The sequence below is a fragment of the Protopterus annectens genome, chromosome 12.part0, assembly GCF_019279795.1.
Source record: "Protopterus annectens isolate FY-2018-M chromosome 12.part0, PAN1.0, whole genome shotgun sequence".
Lineage (NCBI taxonomy): Eukaryota > Metazoa > Chordata > Ceratodontiformes > Protopteridae > Protopterus > Protopterus annectens.
This window is the reverse complement of record NC_056746.1, coordinates 667765486-667785653: the sequence shown is the minus strand read 5'-3', so window position 1 is coordinate 667785653 and position 20168 is coordinate 667765486.

The following is a 20168-nucleotide window of genomic DNA, read 5'->3' as shown; positions in this document are numbered from 1 at the left end:
ACAGTCAATTCACTATCTACTCCAAAAATACTACTCCAATTGCTCCAGTGGCACAGGCTAAGCTTTTGGGAATAACCATAGACTCCCACCTAAAATTTGATAGTCATCTCAACTTAACTATTAAAAAAGTACATGCCAAACTGGGGTCACTCTACCATATCAAACCATTTCTTACCAACAACACAAGATCAGCCATTGCTCGCTCCCAGCTTCTATCCACCCTACTGTATGCATCTCCCATTCTGACTAATCTCAACAAAACTGAACTAAGCAAAATGGAAGCCTGCTATAACAGAATTGCCCGCTTTGCTGCAAATTGCTCATAAAGAACTCATCACTGTACTGCTTTGAGAAATCTCCACTGGCTTGAACTGCCCAACATCCTAACCTGCAATCAGCTCTGCCTCTGTCATTCTATCTATTACCTCCCCAATAAGTGTCCTGCCCTCAAAAACCTAGTACAAGATCACTCAGCCAAAAGGCCTCTTAGATGATCAAGAAAACTGCTACTAGAAGTCACCAACAGCTATAATAGCTTTGGAGATGCGCTATATAGTAGTTCAGTGGCTAAAAAAATGGAACTCTGTCCCTACTAGCATTCAAAACATATCATCCAAAGCCTCCTTTAATGACCTCATCAGGCAACATCTCAAGCAAAGTTGGCAGTGCCATAATTGCTCCCCAGGCTAGTGAAAGCAGGTAACATACACATACTAAATCTAGAGTAATAGTTTTCAATCTTACAAACACTGGCTAATCTACAATGTATGTACTGTACCTGTGTACTATGTATGTGTTCTACCTATGTTCCAAATTTCAGCTGTATACCACAAATATATTAATTACCTTTATTTTTAAAATTAATATTTTTTTGTTTGTTCTCTCCACTGTAACAGTTTATGTGCTGCATACCACTGTAAAAACATGTCTCTTGTAATTTGTGTCTATACTGATCATGTCTAAATAATTAAATGTGTCTGTAATTTTTCGTGTGGAGCTTTTCTCCCCAGGCCTCTGCTGAAAAAGGGCCTTTTCGGCTCAGTCAGACTCCCCCGGTTAACAAATGTAAAATAAAAATAAATTTAGCATGGACTAGTAGTCAAGTGAGTTTTAAAGACATGCAGGTAGGTGCATATGTGATTGTGTGTGCTTTCTATGAAGGCTGGACACTGTGCTGGCAATGCGACACTGTAAAAACACCAATGCCAATCAATCTGCAGACTGGTGATTCATTGTGGTGACCCCTAACTGGGAAAAGCCGAAAGACATTGCTTTTTTATTGGTTATGTGTAACAAACCTTTTGACATAGAACAATGTGGAACATGGACTTTTTGAGACTCAAAATAAGGAACATTCCTCATAATGAGCTATTGTGGAGAAGCATGATGCCATCATTGCTGTCCATGGCAAAAGTGTTTCAACTGCATTAAGTGGTCAATTTTTGAGACATGCAAGTGACTCACTAAATGAGTGTTACCCTTTTGAACCGCATTATATCACCATAGTATTACTAAAGCTCATCATCAGAAAAGCACTAATCGCTCTATGGTGATAATGTCTCTGAATACATGCCTCAAATCATAACAACAAATTAAATTTTTTGCTGTATTTTGTAAATAACTGCCAGTTACACTTTTATTTAAAGCAAAGGTTTTGAAACTGTTGCAGACTTATACATGTGTGTGTGTGTACATATTTATATATATCAATATATATATATATATATATATATATATATATATATATATATATATATATATATATATATATATATATATATATATATATATATATATATATATATCTAGTGTCAAAAATCCAACAAACAGCACATAAAACACGGCCAGGGCCAGCTGGTAATTTCAACGTATTTTCAGCGTATGAGTCAAACACCAAACAGAAAAGCAGATGAACCACAACCTGATGTTTTTAGCGTAAGTATTAAACACTCAAAAGGCAACACATGGAACACAGCCTAATAGTGTCTCAGCATTTCAGTTGCAAAACACCACCAAATAGCTTGTAATCCTCCAAGGAAAGTGATGTTGTGGAACTTAACAATTTCCATACATATTTGAAAAATAGCACAAATTTCCTAAAGTTTACCATGACCTACAGTGACACACAGATGGATTTCCAGGATGTACGGATTGTACAAAATGAGGAAGGAAATATAGAGACTAGCCTCTTCAGAAAGAATTGCTGGAAGAACAATATTCCACCAAGGAACTGTATGCACCCGAGGTACACCTATAAAAATATCATGAGAGGACAATTTTTAAGAACGTTAAGAATACATTCGAATGATACAACCCTTGGGTTGGCAATGAATGACATGTCTGAACATCTTAAGGCAAGAGGTTATAGAGAAGAAGTGCTCAGAATGAGACAGCAAATAAATATGGAAAGAGATGAGAAAGGCAGACCATATTTAAAAAGGGGAACAAGAGAGTGTTGATCAAGGTAGAAAGTGTCAGAGATAACTGAAAATGGTTCTCACTCATACAACAGATACAGAAGGGGTCTGTGACATTATAAGGAAGAATTGGAAGATACTAATGTCCAATGAGGAATGTAAAGGAATAGTGGGAAAATAACCTAAATTTTGCTTTAGAAATGCAAAGAATTTGAAGAAAATACTATGCAAAGACATCAATTTCAAACCACATATCACCTCAAAAAGGAGAGGAACCTTTCCATGTAGAAGATGCACTATGAGTAGATTTATATGTACAGACAATTGTTTTGAGCATCCAGTTACTAAGAGGAAACATGTCAGTAATTTTTATGCTGACTGTACAACAAAGAACATTGTGTATCTGGCCACATGTACATCATGTGACAATTTTTATGTCAGAAAAACAGTAAAACAGATGAAGGAGAGGCTGTCCAAACATATTAGTGACATAAGGCTTAAGGATTATAAGAACCCTCTAGCAAAGCATATTAGAGACAATGAAGGGCATGGTTTCATGTTTAGAGTTCTGAAAATGCTATATGCTTCAAAAAGGGGAGGAGATGTCAATAACAAACTTGAGCAAGAAGAGATGTTCTGGATTGGGAAATTGCGAGCACATCAGAAACCAGGGTTCAATACAGCCTTCCCTATGAAACCCGCCTTGAAAAGGCGGAGACTGAGGAGACACTTATGACATGCCCATTCTAGGATGGGTGTGTCTGCTTAATGCAACATTTCATTGGTGGAAAGGGTTTTTAAAAACAAAAGGATGTAGTACAAGTCATATGGATCTGAAGAAGGATTGTTGAAGTGACCCAAAAGTGCTTATCCCTTGACATTTTACTAGTTTTACTGGTTTTTATTTTTTGTATCCTGAATAAATGTGTGGTCTATTTTAAACAGTTTGTCTTGGAGCATGTTTTGGAGGATTACAAGCTATTTGGTGGTGTTTTGCAACTGAAACGCCGAGACGCTATTAGGCTGTGTTCCATGTGTTGCCTTTTGAGCGTTTAATACTTATGCTGAAAACATCAGGTTGTGTTTCATCTGCTGTTCTGTTTGGCATTTGACTCATACGGTGAAAATACGTTGAGATTACCAGCTGGCCCTGGCCCTGTTTTATGTGCTGTTTGTTGGATGTTTGACACTTTGTATTGTTTACAGCACACTCCAACTGAGTTCCAGTGTTGTTTTTCTTGGAGTTGTATATATATATATATATATATATATATATATATATATATATATATATATATATATATATATATATATATATATATATATATATATATATATATATATACATATATATATATATATATATATATATATATATATATATATATATATATATATATATATATATATATATATATATATATATATATATATATGCATACACACACACACACACAAACACACACACACACACACACACACACACACATTTCTACTGGACTATGGACATACATCATTATTTTCTCTGTGGAAATATAAGTACATCTACCTATATATGTATATGTACACTTGTGCTAATGTGTGCATGTGTGTGTGTGTGTGTGTGTGTGTGTGTGTCTATCGATATATAGATACATACATTACACACACACACACACACACACACACACACACACACACACACACACACATAAGTATCCATGTAGATGTGTTTCCAAAACTGGTTATTGCCTGGGGGGGTAATACAAATTTATAGGGTAGTTCTCTGCCAGTGAAATACATACCCTAACTGCAGGTTTACATAAGGGGTGTTTTCACAGACACAATTGTACATGAAAGTACACACAGTCACAGTAGTTAACTAATGTTGGAGATGAACTCTCTTCCTCTATCTACACATTCTATAGAACATCAAATTTGTAGCAAACACCATCCATAACATCTGAGTTGTAAGGGCATAGAGTACACTTTTGACATGATGTCTCATCAATGCGATGCAGAGAAGATGTTTGCGGTAAAAGTGGGATAGGGGATGAGGGCATCCTCTTCCATATTAAAATACTCCCCGTTCAGGACACTGATACTGCATATTTGTTCAGAAAGCTATATCTACCTGAAGCTACTCAAGCACACACAAAAACTTCCCCACTGAGAGATTTTATCCTTCTACCCAACTAGGTTACACAATCTAGAGAACACCACATTATCTCCAAGCAGCACAGGAAAAGTCTGACACTTAACAGAAGAGACAGCACTTTTGACATGATGACTTCATCACTTTGTTGCAGAGAAGTTTGTGTTAAAAGTGGGGTAAACTGCAGAGGGAACTATGTCCAACATCAAATGTATTCTTCAGGATGTAAGTGAACACAGCACATTTGACATTAAGGATCTGCTAACCTGCACACTAAAACACCCGAACACAGCATATTTGACATTAAGGGTCTGCTTACTTGTGCACTAGAACACCCAAACACAAACATTTGACATTAAGGCTCTTCTTACCTGTACACTAGAACTTCTGAACACAGCATATTTAACATTGAAGCATTTCTTACCTGTCACTAGAACACCTGAACACAGCACATTTGACATTTAGGCATTACTTACCTGTCACTAGAACACCCCCACACAACCACACATACAATCTAGAGAGCACATAATGTACCACAAGTACCACAAGACAAGTCTGACTTTAACGATGTAAAAATGCACATTTATTCCTAGTAAAATTAAAATCTGACTGAAAATTAGCCTGACTGCACATAGCTAAGCACAGTAGCATGAAGTGCATTTCAGTAATGTGGTCGACATTGACCAAATGCAGAGGAAAAAGACAAATAACACAGGAAGGCGAAGATACATAGACAAGAGAAGAGGGAAGAAGGGACAAGCAGCTTTTGAGAGAAGCGGGATTATGGTGGCTCATAATACATAAGCAACAGCTACACATAAAATATTGCAGTCAAAACAATCAATAACATCTGGCTAGTGCCTGGATTAGAACCCCTGAAAGTAGGCAAAAATCTCTCTGTAGATATGAGCATTATCTCATCACATCATGAAAGAAATCCTACTTTGCACTCTTTAAATCACACAGTTGAAGGATAATTACAACTTACTGAAGCAGAAGGAGTGAACAGAGGCTGAGAGAAACATGGAGAGAGAAATAGCAACAATATTTTTTTTCTGGGACATGCATGTTTCTGTTGTTAATGGAGATAAATGCAGCTGTTTGCAGTGAGCCATACAATAGTGATTTATAATGTCATGAAAATATAATTTGATCTACAGCTGTAACCAAATCCATAACACAATGCAAAAATATCAGTCAATAGACAGTTCAAGTTATCTCAACGTGCTACATGAACACTTCTAGGTTATTACATCCAGCAGCCTAAGAATTGTTGCAGTAATTGTTTCACAGTGGTAGCTTTAGACTGCCTTTACTATATATTCCCATAGTGCAACAGTTTTAAGCACATTTGAACAAAAGTAATTGCACTCCTCTGACTTAAATTAAAATCTTAAGCTTTGCCATAGAAAGTTAAATGGTTTTCACCATTACTCAACACTGGTGTAAGATGCCAACCTCTGTACAAATTCTGAGGACAAAACGTGAAGGCTTTTTGAAGGGACATTTCTGGCCATGTGTATTGTGTGGGATTCTGTTTTTTTGACCAGATTAAATGTGCAAAAAAGGGATTGAGAGGACTTTGGTAAAAAAGGGTTGGGGGAACACCATGACCGGGGATATGTAGGGGACCTCAGAACCATGGAACAATGGTTGGACCGAGCAATCTTTTTTTTGGAAGGTATCTCTATGCCTCCTACAATGCTTTAGTGAGTGGGGGCTCAACAGTTGGACCTCTGTGTAATAAGTTACTGAATTTCAATAAAATAGAACTTTTTGTTTTGACAAACTGTTTTTAGAACAATTTTGTCTCTAAATATTGTACATAGAAGTTTATGTGTACTCAGACAGCATCTGATGAATTTGATTTAAAGGAAAGATGGCATAATAAAGAACTTAACTGCTCTTTGAATAGTTAAGGATTTTATATGAACATGAAAGAAGAAAACATGATAGAATGGTTACCAAAATTTCTATGTTATAACTTGGGCTGTAAAAGATTACTACATGTAATATCGTTGTGAAGCATGTTTCTGAAGTGAATGTGAAATTAACTAAAACTGAGGAAGCAATTGTTAAGAAGAATAAAAAGAAACTGGTTAGGGATAAGAATAATTTTGGAACAAATCATAATTTTCAGTGGGAATGGCAAAAACACCCAAGTAATCATAATGATTGTCAGTTGCATCATGGGACTCATTTTGTATCAAGGAGTGTTTTTTTTTTTTTTTTTTTGCATCAGGAGAGACTGATTCTTTCTGCACTATGGAATACAGCTCAGTTCGTTCAAATGGTCCTACATGCTATTCCGAAATTAGTTCTCCAGCACATTCAGGGTTTTTTCCACATGAAGAATTGGGACTACAAAGTTATAGGGCAAAAACAGAAGAAATATAATCAACGTTCTCAATGGTAAGCTTCTTTGGGCATATGTTTTTCAGGTAAGCCAGTAAATATGAATTTTTTTTTGGATATAAAAATTTCCTTAGTTAATAAGTTGTTATTAATTTCTGTGTATAGGAAGGCAACATCCACTAATGCAATATTGTGGACAAGTAGTTGTCATAGGCACTACCTAAAGGGGAATTCATAAAGATAGCTAGACTGCGTAATGCTTTTGAATTTTTCCCTGAGGAAATTAGATTTAACTTTAAAAAATTCTCTGCCAGAGGTTATAATTAAGCTGATATTTATACTATGTTAGTCACCTTAAGAAAAGGCAAACAATGATTGTAATCATAGTAAGAGTACAGTACAAGTGTCTTTCTAGTGTGGAAAAGTATTTTGTGACTACATATACACAAATTTCAGAATTAATTTTTAATATAACTAAAAAACATTGGGATGTTTTATTGGCGGGTGGTGTCTTAAGGATAGTGTTTCCCAGCTTTCCTTTAGTGTCCTGTACAATGACACCTTGGTTAGAAACCAGATTAGTTTGTTCAAGGTTTATCTCTACAAAGCCAAATCTGGTGAAGGTTTAGGGAACCATGTCAAGTGGAGGTTGCAAGATTTGCTGGATGCTTGCTGGAGATGCAGTACGGCAGTTTCTTAAGGATGTTTTTTGCATAAAAGTTTGTTTCACCTATCAGTGTACTATTGTGATAAATGCCATTAGTTGCCCTTGTAAAATACTTTACATTGGGGAAACTACAAGAATGGTTAACATAAGAAGTATGGATCACTTAAAAGACTATATTAGAAATTTGTATAACTCTGACTCAGATCATGTATGGAAGAACTATGATGGCGATACTTCCATAGCTTTTTTTTTTTGTTATGAGTTAAGTTGATATAACATCTGGGTTTTAGCAACCATGTATCTTAATTTCCTTAGGTAGGATGGAAGCTATATACATTCTTAGCTTAAAACTTTGCAGCCTATCGGTCTTAATAATGAATTATCTTGCAAGGTATTTTTTTTAAATAAATTTGTTGATGGGATAATTATTTTCTCATTTTCATTGGTGAATTGTTCTAAATAATTGCATGTGCTTGCATTTATACCCCTAATGGGTTAATGTAATTTTAACCTTTGAAGGGTTTGTAGAGCTCAAGGCATCAGGTGAAGTAAAATAAAACCATTTAATTTATGTTTTTGTTTTAGCTTACTAAGTCTCCCTTTTGGGGATGGAATATTTTTGCAAATGCTTTCTTGCTGCACTATTCAAATGGTACGTTAATTATGTGCTGTAAATCAGATAATACAAATGTTTGCATTTAACCATATCATAAGAAAAGAAAATGTTATGAAGTAATAATTTGACCTATATCTGTAATCAAACACATTACACTATGCAAAAAACATCAGTCTACAGACATGGGAATTACATCATGCACCACAGAAACTTCATAATTATTGCATCCAGCAGCCTAAGAACTGTTATAGTAAATGTTTCACAGCGGTGTCTTTAGTCTTCCTTTACTCTGTATTCCCATAGCGCAGTAGTTTTAAGCACATTTGCGCAAATGTAACTAGAATACTATGGCTTAAAATCTTCAGCTTTTTCCATAGTAAGATAAACAGCATTCACTGTCACTCAGCATTGGTGTAAGATGTCAGTTTCCCCACAAATGCTTAGGACAAACAATGAAGCCTTTTCAGTGGGCCATTTCCAGCCATATGTGTTGTGCATAGTGTGTGATTCTATTTTTTGACCAGACTAAATGCGTGAAAAAGGGGTTGAGAGGACAGTGGTGAAAAAGCAGGTGGCAAGCATAGCATAGGAAGCAGGGGAAAGAATGCAGGAATTTGCAGGAGGGTGGTGAGAGAGGATCATAGCTATCCAGATCTCCACAACATAAATGTCTTGCTCATACAATTCCATGACTTTGGAGAACCACCACTCCAGAGATGGGTGGCAACAAAAGAATAATGTTGTATAGCCATTTGAACCAAACTAAGTTTGTCACAATGACACATAGTCCAAGTGGACAAAAGGTATGTGGTATCATTATTTATTTATTTATTTTTGTGGGACATATGCCTCCTTTTTTTTTTTTTTGTTAGAAAGAGGAATGTTGGAGAAGATGCTTAGGCATGAGATGGTCAGAAAGATAGAGTAGGTTATGTAGGAGGCACAGACATACAGGACATATAAAATAGACAGGTATGGTGATGGACACAAAAGGTTGGCAGACACCATGACTGGTATATGTAGGGGACATTGGTGGTGCATCCGTGTCCAGGTTGAGAACAGTGGGAATTTAGTCCTCACTTTCAGAATTATCATTACTCTCTCCTGTGTCAGTTGCCTGGGTCAGTGCTGGATGTGGCATCCTTTTAGCAATATGATGCAGGACCTTTTCAACCCTGCTGATTTGATCACTGCAGTCCCTTGCCACAATGCCCTCCACCAACCCTGTCAGCTCCTGACAGGTGACAAAATCACCACATCCACTACTACTGCTACTGGAGGGTACCTCTGCAATAGCAGCTGGGGCAGACCTACCTGATACAGGTGGAGGAGGTAGGGCAGCAGTTATGAATGCAACACTGACACGGTGCAACCCAGATGTGCTGGGTGTCTTTGTTGCCTGTAGTTGTGCTGCCATAGTCATCTATAGAGCTATGGCGGGCCGAACTCCAGTAGTTGGTCTATCTGCCTGTACTGATGGCCATTTTGTTTTCAACAGCAATGTAAAAAATAAAAAAAATAAATAAATAAAAAGAGAGAGACGTGATAGGGTGGGGAAGACAAAACAGAGAATTTGATCAATGGCATATCAGATTACTTTATTGTTTCAGTACATAAAACAATGTGATAAATAAGCAAGTATACCTTGTCTTTATCCAGATATGATGGGAAGTTATTAATGTGTCATGAAATCAATCTATCAATCACAATGGTATGATATGACTAATAGAATCATGTAGTTTCAATGTGCATAAAAGATATCTGCTTTCAAAGATTTGCAGTTGCCAAATTTGTTAATGTCATACAGTATTTCAGTTAATATCTTTTAAGTAATATTCTAAAAAAAAAAATGTATGTTCTTGGGTATTGAACCTAAGCACACAATTAAGCTGATGTACTCATTCATCATCATGATCACCATCAACCCCCTTTTTCCCATTTTTTCTACATGGGGTCAGGGTATCATGTTAACTGTCGCCAACTCTCTCGATTCAATGCCACAGTCCTGCCTTCTTCAACACTCATAACTGACTGTCGAAGATCTTCTTTCACACTATCCTTCCACCTCTTTGCTAGACATCCTTGCTTCCTCTTACCTTCTTTCTGTCTGTCCCAAATCTTCCTCACCCGACTGTCTTCTGCTTTTCTACAGTTGTGCTCAAACCACCGTAATATGCTCTCTTCAATCTTTTCTGCAATTGTAGCTACTTTGGCTTCTGCTATGTCCTAATTTATCTGTCTGTCCCACAGTGTGCATCCTACCACTTTCTCAGGCACTTCATTTCCATCACCTCTAGCTTCTTCAACTGTTCTGCCTTTACTGCCCAAGTTTCTGTACCATAATGTAGTACTTGTCCACCACTGTCTTGTACACCTTACTTTTCAGCTTCTTTGGCATTCTTCTGTCATAGACTACACCTGATACTCTATGCCAGTTGGCTGCAGCCCCTCTGATTCTAGCTTTAACCTCTTCATTCAGACTAGCCTTCTCCTTAACCACCCCCTCCCAGATACTTGAAACTGTTAACATGTTCCACTATATTCTCTTCTATCTCTATTCTCAACTTCTTCTGATTTCCCAATTTGCTGCCATTACCACTGTCTTATCTCTGCTTAGTTTCATCCCATGTGCATTCAGTGTTGTATTCCATTCTCCTATCCTTTGCTGAATTTCTAGCTCAGAGTCTGTCTGTACTGCCACATTTTCTGCATACAGCAGCTTTGTTGATCTGTCCCCTCCAACCTGTTTGCTAATGTAGTCCATCACCATTATGAACAGCAATGGGCTCAGAGCTGAACCCTGTCGTACTTGGTCACTGGGTCCTTGTACATAGCCTGCACTAATTCTACCAATGTTCCTGGGACTTCTAACCACCACAGTACTGCCCAGATCAGCTTTTTTGGGACCTTGTCAAATGCTTTCTCCAAGTTTAGGAATGCCCAGTTGGACTCTCTCCTCATCTCTAGCTTCTTCTCAAGTATCTGTCTCAATGCAAACATCGGGCCAATTATGCTGCATCCTGGTCTGAATCTGAACTGCTCATCTCCCATGTTACATTCTACTACTCTGTGTATCTGTTTATTAATCACCCTCTCCAGAACTTTCATACAATGTGGTAGGAGTTTGATGCCTCTGTACTGCCCACAGTTGTGGATGTCCCCTTTGTTCCTGTACGCTGGCATGAGTATACTTATTATCCAGTCATCTGGGATTCACCTTTCTCTCTACACTGCTATTAGTACCCTCAAGAGCCATTTGTCCCCATCTCTCCCAGCATCTTTATCATATCTGCTGTGATCTCATCTGAGCCTGTTGCTTTCCCTGACTTTATCTTCCTTAGTGCTGTTCTTACTTCTTCTAAGGTGGCTTCCTCTTCTTATCTCATCATAGGCTGTTTCTGGGGCACTTCTGTGGGGTTTTCTTCATTCAGAAGCTGCTGGAAATACTCCTTCAATCTGCCTTTGATGTCCTGTGGACTGGTGAGCAGGTTGTTGCTGGCATCCCTTGTGAAGGGAGCCTGACTATCTTCTTAATCTTTCTGTCTTTGCCTTGCAACCTGATATAGTTTCTTTTGCCCCTTGTTGATTCACTTTCCAGAAGTTGGTAGACTGCCTCTGATGCTCTATTATTTGTTATTGCAACTTCTTTCTTAGCTTCTTTGTTAGCCAACCAGTAGTCCTTCCTAGCCTGGTCAGTCTTTTCTATCTCCCATTTCTTCCTGCACTCTTTCTTTCTTTTGATGACTTCCTGGACTTCTGCATTAAACCACCAGCTTTCCTTATGTACCTAGGTATTTCCATACCTGGCTCGGCCACATATTTTATGTAGTCCTAACACATGCCATTTTTAGATGCTGCCAGTCTTCCTCAACTCCACCTATTCCCTCCTCTTCTTGGGGTGCTAGAGCCCTGAGAAATTCCTTGAACTGCTGTACTTTCTCTCCAGTTACTTCCATGCCTTCAACCTGGTCGCTGTTGACCTTAGAGCCTTCTCTGATGACTGCTTGCAGCTGATTGTGGCAACTAGTGGTTTATGCTGTGGGCTGACTGTTTCACTGGGGATGAATTTGCAATCATAGATTCTACCCCAGTACCTTTTCTTTACTAGGAAGAAGTCTACCTGAGTTGCATGTTGGTTACTCTTGTATGTGATCTTGTGACTGTCTCTCTTTCTGAACCATGTGTTAACTACTATCAAGCCATTTGCCAGACAGAAGTCTAGAATGGCTACTCCTTCTTTATTCCTATTACCCCACCCATAAGGACCCAGGCAGTCCTCATATCCAGTTCTGTCTGTCCCAATATGTGCATTCAAGTCACCCATTATCAACACCAATTCATGTTGTCCTGCTTTATCTAGTAGGTCCTGCAACTGCTGAGTGAATGCACTCTTTTTCTCACTATCACAACCCTGCTATGGGGCATAACCTCAAATTATGAATACTGCCCTGTCATTACACTGGAGTCTGATTGTCATGAGTCTATCATTAATTCTGATGATATCCCTCACTGCCTTTTGAAGACTCTCTCACCACAATTTCTACACCATTTCTAGCCTGATGTACTCCTTGCCTAATGGTAATCACCAAGAGCTATTGGAGCAGGCATGTATGCTTGATATAAAAGTTAAGGTATGCTTGATATAAAAGTTAAGGTATGCTTGGTGAAGATGCTATAAAGTGATGGACTGAAAATGCTTCTCTCCCTTGCATTCATACCTGATGCATACTTACCACATGCCACTCTGAGGTGAGTTAGTTTCTCTTGATATGACTTATGGTTTTCTGCTATCTCAGCTGCAGTTCTACAGTAGAGAAAAGAAAAAATAGATATTTCAGAGCATGACAAATAACTGAGTTGGCTGGCTAATTAATGCCACATATCAGTATACTTCACAACTGAGGGGTGTTTGCATTTTTAAATTCATCCTTGGCTAGTCCTGCTTGCATCTCTTCATGTCATTGTAGTGGTAATGACTTTGTCCTCCAATATGTGGGATGCCATTTGCACTGAATACAGCCTTGGCCAAATTATTCCAAACCTCAGGTTATAATTAAAACTGAACAACTTGCTGCTGCTCTTGGAGGAAAAAAAATGGTGTTGTGCTTACTTTTCTCTCTCTCATGGTCTCAGGATGCTTCTTCAGTCCTGGTTAGTTCCGCTGGGTGGAAGAGTTGTCCTCAGTCCTTGTAATAAATCCAGATACTCAGTTCTTGTAATAAAGATAGACAATCAGTTCTTTTATAAGGGTCCCTTTATTTGGCAGATGAGCGCTGCTTAGAAGACTGAGTATCATGTGGTTACAGCTGGATATTTATTACAGTTGCAATAGGAGTGTCTAAGGTCAGTTCTGCCCATTTCATCTAATGGGTGTATAGGGGAAAGGGGTTAAGCTTTATTGAATCCTTCCCCAATGAAGTGGTAGTACTGCCTTTGCGTGTTTGTGGGTGGGATTGATATAAGATTCTTGATCTTTCATAGATATCTGTACAAGCAAATCTATAAGTAAGTTTTCATTTCCAGTACTTAAATTTTAGGATAACAAGTGGGAAAGCATAACTGTGATATGTAAAAAATCTTTATGCATTAATATTATCTTTTCGATAATGAGTTGTCCTTGTTTTAGGCTGTTCACAAGTTTCAAGAAATCAGTTACAAATATTAAGATTGTCCAGTCTGTCAACTAAGTGCTGCTGCACTTTCGAATTATCTTCTTCAAATCTGCCAAATCATTTTTGTGAAACCAGTAAAAAATGATTTAATTGACAATTATCCTGATCTAACAAATATACAAAAATCCAAAAAAGGGCATTCAGAGTGTACCAGGGTTGAAGTATAGAGGGAGCTAGAAGAGGAAAACATTTATCTCTTTAAAAATGCACTCGATAGACAGGACCTCTTTTGTTACTTTAAATGGTAAAGGATACAATATTATGAATAGCGCTTTGGTTGTGAAGAAACATAACCTGAGCCCATGAGGTAGCTTAGCCGCTGGGGGAGGGACCCGACACAAGAAATGGCGACCACATGGATATTGCAGTTTGTGGGGCTTGAAGTTTAAACCCTGCATTGTTTTTTTTAATTACAATTAAAGCATATTTTTAAAACATACTTTTAAGAAACATGGCAAGTAACCATGTACTCGCCAGTGCAGATGTCAAAATCTCTATTTTCCCATTTCATTCCATAGTGTTAAATGGGCTCAGATACAAAGGAGGCATCCAGAGTTTAATTGACTTTCAAATTGGAAGTCTAGTGGTCTCCCCAAAGTCTATTGCCTCACCCAGCCTGTATGTGGGGAGAAATTCCTGATGGTTGATGCCTGATTAGGTAAAGCTGTCTCAGGTCAGAGTACCAGGGAAGAGAATCATGGCCAAATCTGGACTTGGCCTAATAGTAAATAATCACTTAAGCATTAATTAACCTCAAAATGGGGCCTGGATTTTAAATATAACTATATCAACAAAAAGGGAAAGGTAAACAATGAAAAAATATATATAATTAAACACTAACAAATATATAAAATAAAATATAAAGCAAAAAAGCATGATTGCCTAAAACAAGACAGACTAATTATTGAATGCATAATATTAATATATAAAGTTTTTTTACAGATCACAGTTATACTTTCACACTTGTTATAGTAAGGTTTAAGTTCTGGAAATGAAATCTCACTTTTAGATTTGTGTGTACAGATATTTATGAAATATGAAGAATCTTATGTTTCCAATCCCACCTGCAAACACACAAAGACAGTACCACCATGTCATCAGGGCAGCTTCAATAAAGCTTAACCCCCTCCCTTATACACCCCTTAGATGAACTGGGCAGAAATAACCTTAGACACTCCTACTGCAACTGTGATAAATACCTAGCTGTAACCCCATGATACTCAGTCTTCTAAGCGGCGCCCATCTGCCAAATAAATGAACCCTGATAAGACAACTGAGTATTTGGCTTTATTACAAGGACTGAGGACAACTCTTCCACTCAGTGGAACTAACTAGGACTGAAGAAGCATCCTGAGACCATGAAAGGGAGAAGACTAAGCACAACACCAATTTTCCTCCTCCGGGAGCAGCAGCTTATTTGAATTTAGCTATAATTTTGCTTTATCTCTCTGTGTAATTTTTACACCATGGCTCCACAACTTGCTAACCCAAAGACTAGGACACACCAGATAACCCTACACATTTTTTTCCCAGATAATCCCTTGATTCTCTGTCTCCTGCCACTCCCAGTCAAAATTATGAGATGGAAGCTTCTTAGTTCAAGGAACTCCTAACCACTCCCACTTTGGAAACATGGGAGACCCAAAAGGACTCTGAAGGGCACAGCGAAAATTGGAAGAAAAACCCACCATGGAACAACCCATTTCAGCTACTTGAAAACAAACTGAAAAACATGATTTGCCTTCAGTGGTAAGAGACTTACCTTAAGATTTGTACAAAGAACAGGAGAGTCCCAAGAAGGTTACAACTCAGAAAAATACCCATATGAAAAACATGGAGACAACCCTAGTAAACCAATGGAATGATGCACTTAAACAAGCTGAGCCAGAACTTATTGAGATTCTACTCAAGCACAACCAAACACAGCAAATTAAGACCATGGAGGACCTCAGGGAAACAGATGATATGTGCAACCATGTAGCTGACTACATCAACAACTTTCTCAAGATAATGGACAAAGTCCAGTCCTTCCAAACCAAGATAAAAGAAAAAACAAGCTGCAAAAGATCCAGGGAGACATGCAAGATGAATCACAGCCAATGACCCATCAGCCAACAATGGGGACCCACCCGAGACAAAGTAGATACAGACAGAGCTATAACAGATATGAGACACCCCAACAGGATTTTTCTCTGGACCAGGATACCCTAGCACTGGACCCAACCTCCAAATTTACAGGTCCTGGGATAGGAGAAAAAGGGATAATGAACCACAACTCTGCCACAACAAATATGAAGAACTGGCACCCCACAACTGACTGTGCTACACCAGTCAGACTACTGACATACTCGATCACCTTCCCCAGGAGCCAACACTTCATGGAACAATGCCAACCTCACCCCCCTGCAGTCCCCTCAAGTCAGCAACCACCAGAAGGACAGAAAATGGCAGGGTAAATGGGACCTAAATCACTTATGGTACCCCCCAGGAATGATGGAGGGAAGGTTGGGAAGGCACAACAGGGACCATCAAAAGACTTAATGGCAGTCTGGAACCATTCCACACTTCTCATAGAGACCAAAAATGCAGTCCTGAAGAAAGGCCTAACATTTATACCCCAACAATGAGCCAAACTAGTTGGAAACATTATTGACCTAAGACTTTTCACCAGAAAACTACAACCTAAGATTTTTTACTACAGTAACAAAAAGAGGGACCTGATGAGTTTTCAACCAACACAAGGATTCACAAATGGAAAAAGCCAAGCAATTTTTGCCTGCCACCCCACCCAATCATCACAGCCTTTCAGGAAAATTGTGAAGCTGACATTAGAAAACTACTAAGATACCTACCCAGAAGAAAATTGTACAATGTCAATAAAGAAGAATTACAAGCACTCACCTCCCTAGCAATGACAAATCCCACAGGATTATGAAAGCAGAAAAGGGAGGTGGGATATTGGTAATTGATGCTTCCAACTACAGCAATAAAATCAGGAACCTACTTTGGAACCAAAATACGTTTACCCACCAGACCTAGACAAGGTAAAATCAGCATACACAGAGCTAATGACTGAGCTCACCAATCTCTATGAGGAGGAGCTAATTAGCGAAAACCCAGTTGAATTCCTGACAGTCACACACCCAAAACTACCTAATTTCTTTGGAAGCCTGAAACCACACAAAAACACCAATGACCTGCCATATAACCCAGGGGTGGCCAGCAGAGATTCCATCACAGAATGCCAACATCAAACCCCTGGCAGAAAACAGCAGATCCTTTATCATGGACTCTATGAATTCTTGAAAACGATTAAGGATCTACTGGTCCATGAGGACTCCATACTCATCACAATAGATGTTGAGGCTCTTTATACAGTCTTGCCTCATGACTACTGTATACAAGCTGTCATCGAAGCATACAATCAAGACTATGCAGTGCTCCCAGGAGAAGCAGAAGGCCTAAGTGGGCTGCTGTTATTATTCTTCATGAACAATTACTTCTGATTTGAAAATAATATCTACAAACAGACCACAGGGATAGCAATGGGAGGAGCCATGGCCCCCAGTCTAGTCAGCACTGCCACAGGCAATTGGGACACCAAACATGTCTATAATTCCCCCTTTTTCCAACACATGGGGGGCTAATTTTATTTTATAGACAGCATCTTCATAATTTGGAATGGGGTATCTAATTTACTCCAGGAATTCTACAATCACATCAGCAGTTTGACCAGCTTTCTTTGGTTTATAACCAAACAAATCCGGACAGAGTTGAATTCCTGGACCTCACCCTTAGCAAAGACCAAAGCAGAAAATCACTCACCAATGACCTATACCATAAACAAAACAGGCTTAACCTCCTCCTCCTCCACTGTAGAAGTTTGCACCCACACAAGCTCAAGAGGAACATGGTGAAATCACAAGGTCTGAGGATTCCAAGAGTCTCCAAAGAAATAGAAGACTTCACAAAAAACATTCACAACCTTGAAAGAGACTTCTTGGCCAGGGGACACAGCAAAAATCTTCTTATTGAGATCCTGAATCCAATCATTCAACAGAAGACCAAAGGACATCACAGACCTTTCCAAATGGACCACAACCTCCACAGAGACCTCAGGGATATTGGAGTAAGGAAGACTGACCAAAGCAAATGGAACCTCAATATGACACTCACACACTCTCTTGACTACCACAGTATACAGGAAATAATAGTTAACAACTGGATGATCATCACAGAAAACAGAAGCATCAATCTAATTTTGCTACAACAACCCAGGTTTACTGCTAAAAGAGGCCATAGCTTAAGAGATTATGTAGAACACCAACATCACCTCAAGGGACTGAAAAGGGGGGTATGTAAGCCTACAGTAACCCACCATGTGCTTATACTAAGTTTATGAGTGAGCAGGACAGCTTCCTCTGCCCAACAACGGGAAAATATTTGATTCCCTCATCCTCAGCAACTGTAACTCAGAAGCGGTTGCCTACGGGGTGCAATCCATCAACTGCCATTTTTTTTACGTTAGCAAAATGATAAACAAATTAAAGAAGAGGATTAGCAGACACAACCATACATCTGATACAGTGCCCCATTCAACCCTCTAACATCAAAAATAAGAAAAAACATGGGCACAACATCTTCACCTTTCATATTCTTGACAAAGTTGATAATCTTCCACTCAACAGAAACCTCAATGACCATTTAGAGAAAAATGAACTGAAGTGGCAGATAAGTCTACAGGCCTGGAAAAACCCAGGTCTTAACATGACAGAAGTCCAGAATCTTTGAAAACTTGAATATAAGATATTCAAATAATCTCCCACCAGGATCTTTCAGACAGAAGGTAACCAACTAAGCAATTCTTCTAAACTTCTGGTGAGACTGTATTTTGCCTTAAGACTTTTATTTTATACTTTCTTGTTTTTGGACAGAATGTATTGGACAGAATTGATTCAAATGCTATTAATGTCTGGTAGGTCTCTGATTTCTGGCTTAAGACTTATAATATATTTTATACCGGCTTGGAAATTGCCCAGATTGACTTTTTATCCTATTCTGTTCTCACCCACTAGGCTAGGAAAATTCCCCCACCATTATTTACACTTGCAGATAGATTTCTTAGGTAATGGCTTCTCTCCTAAAGGATAATTGTTTTGCTTTATTTATTATTTTATATATATCTATATCTATGTATGTATGTATGTATGTATATATATATATATATATATATATATATATATATATATATATATAAAATGTGTGTTATTCTTCTTCTTTCGGCTTTTCCTGGTTAGGGGTCAGTACAGCAAAAGCAAAACTCTGGTCCGCTAATGATTGGCAGTAGATTTTTTATGGGTGCCGAGGTGCCAGTTCGATGCCCAACCTTCAGTGAAGGCAAGTCCATTCTACGCATGTCATTCGAATGCCACTCGACCACGGGGAGGACATGCAGACTCCACACAGAAGGTGCTCCAGCCGAGAATCGAACGGGAGAACCTCTTGCAGTGAGGTAACAATGCTACCGCAGCACCACCGTATGTTTAATTATATATATTTTTTTTCATTATTCATCTTTCCCTTTTTGTTGATATAGTTATATTTAACATCTGGGTCCCATTTTGAGGTTAATTAATGCTTAAGTGATTATTCACTATTAGGCCAAGTCCAGATTTGGCCGTGATTCTCTTCCCTGGTAGATTTACCCTAAACAGCTTTACCCGATCTGGCCTCAACCATCAGGAATATTCTCCCCACATGCAAGTTGGATGAGGGAACAGACATTTGGGAAACACTGGGCTTCCATTTGGGAAATTAATTAAACCCTGGATTCCTCCGTTATATCTGAGCCCATTTAATACTATGGAAAGAAACAGAACAAGAGAGATTCTGACATTTGCACTGGTGAGTACATGGTTGCTCACTGTGTTTCTTAAAAATATGTTTTAAAAATATGCTTCAATTGTAATCTTAAAAAAAAGCAACACAGTGTTTAAACCTCAAGCCCCATGAGCTGAAATATCCACGTGGTTGTCATTTCTTGTCTCGGGTCTCTCCACCAGCGGCTAAGCTACTTCATGGGCTCTGGTTATGTTTCTTCACAACCCAATAGCTATTCACAATATTTTGTCCTTTACCATTTAAAGTTAGCTTCTTTGGATGTGGTTCTTATGACAAGGAATAAATGATTCCAACTACTTGCTCCCTCTTTTTATTCAACCCCATGTCCCTTCCATTAGCCCTTTCTAGTACCTTTTCACCAATCAAAGCTTTGGTTTTTAAAGAGACTTTTATAATAGCAAAGTTT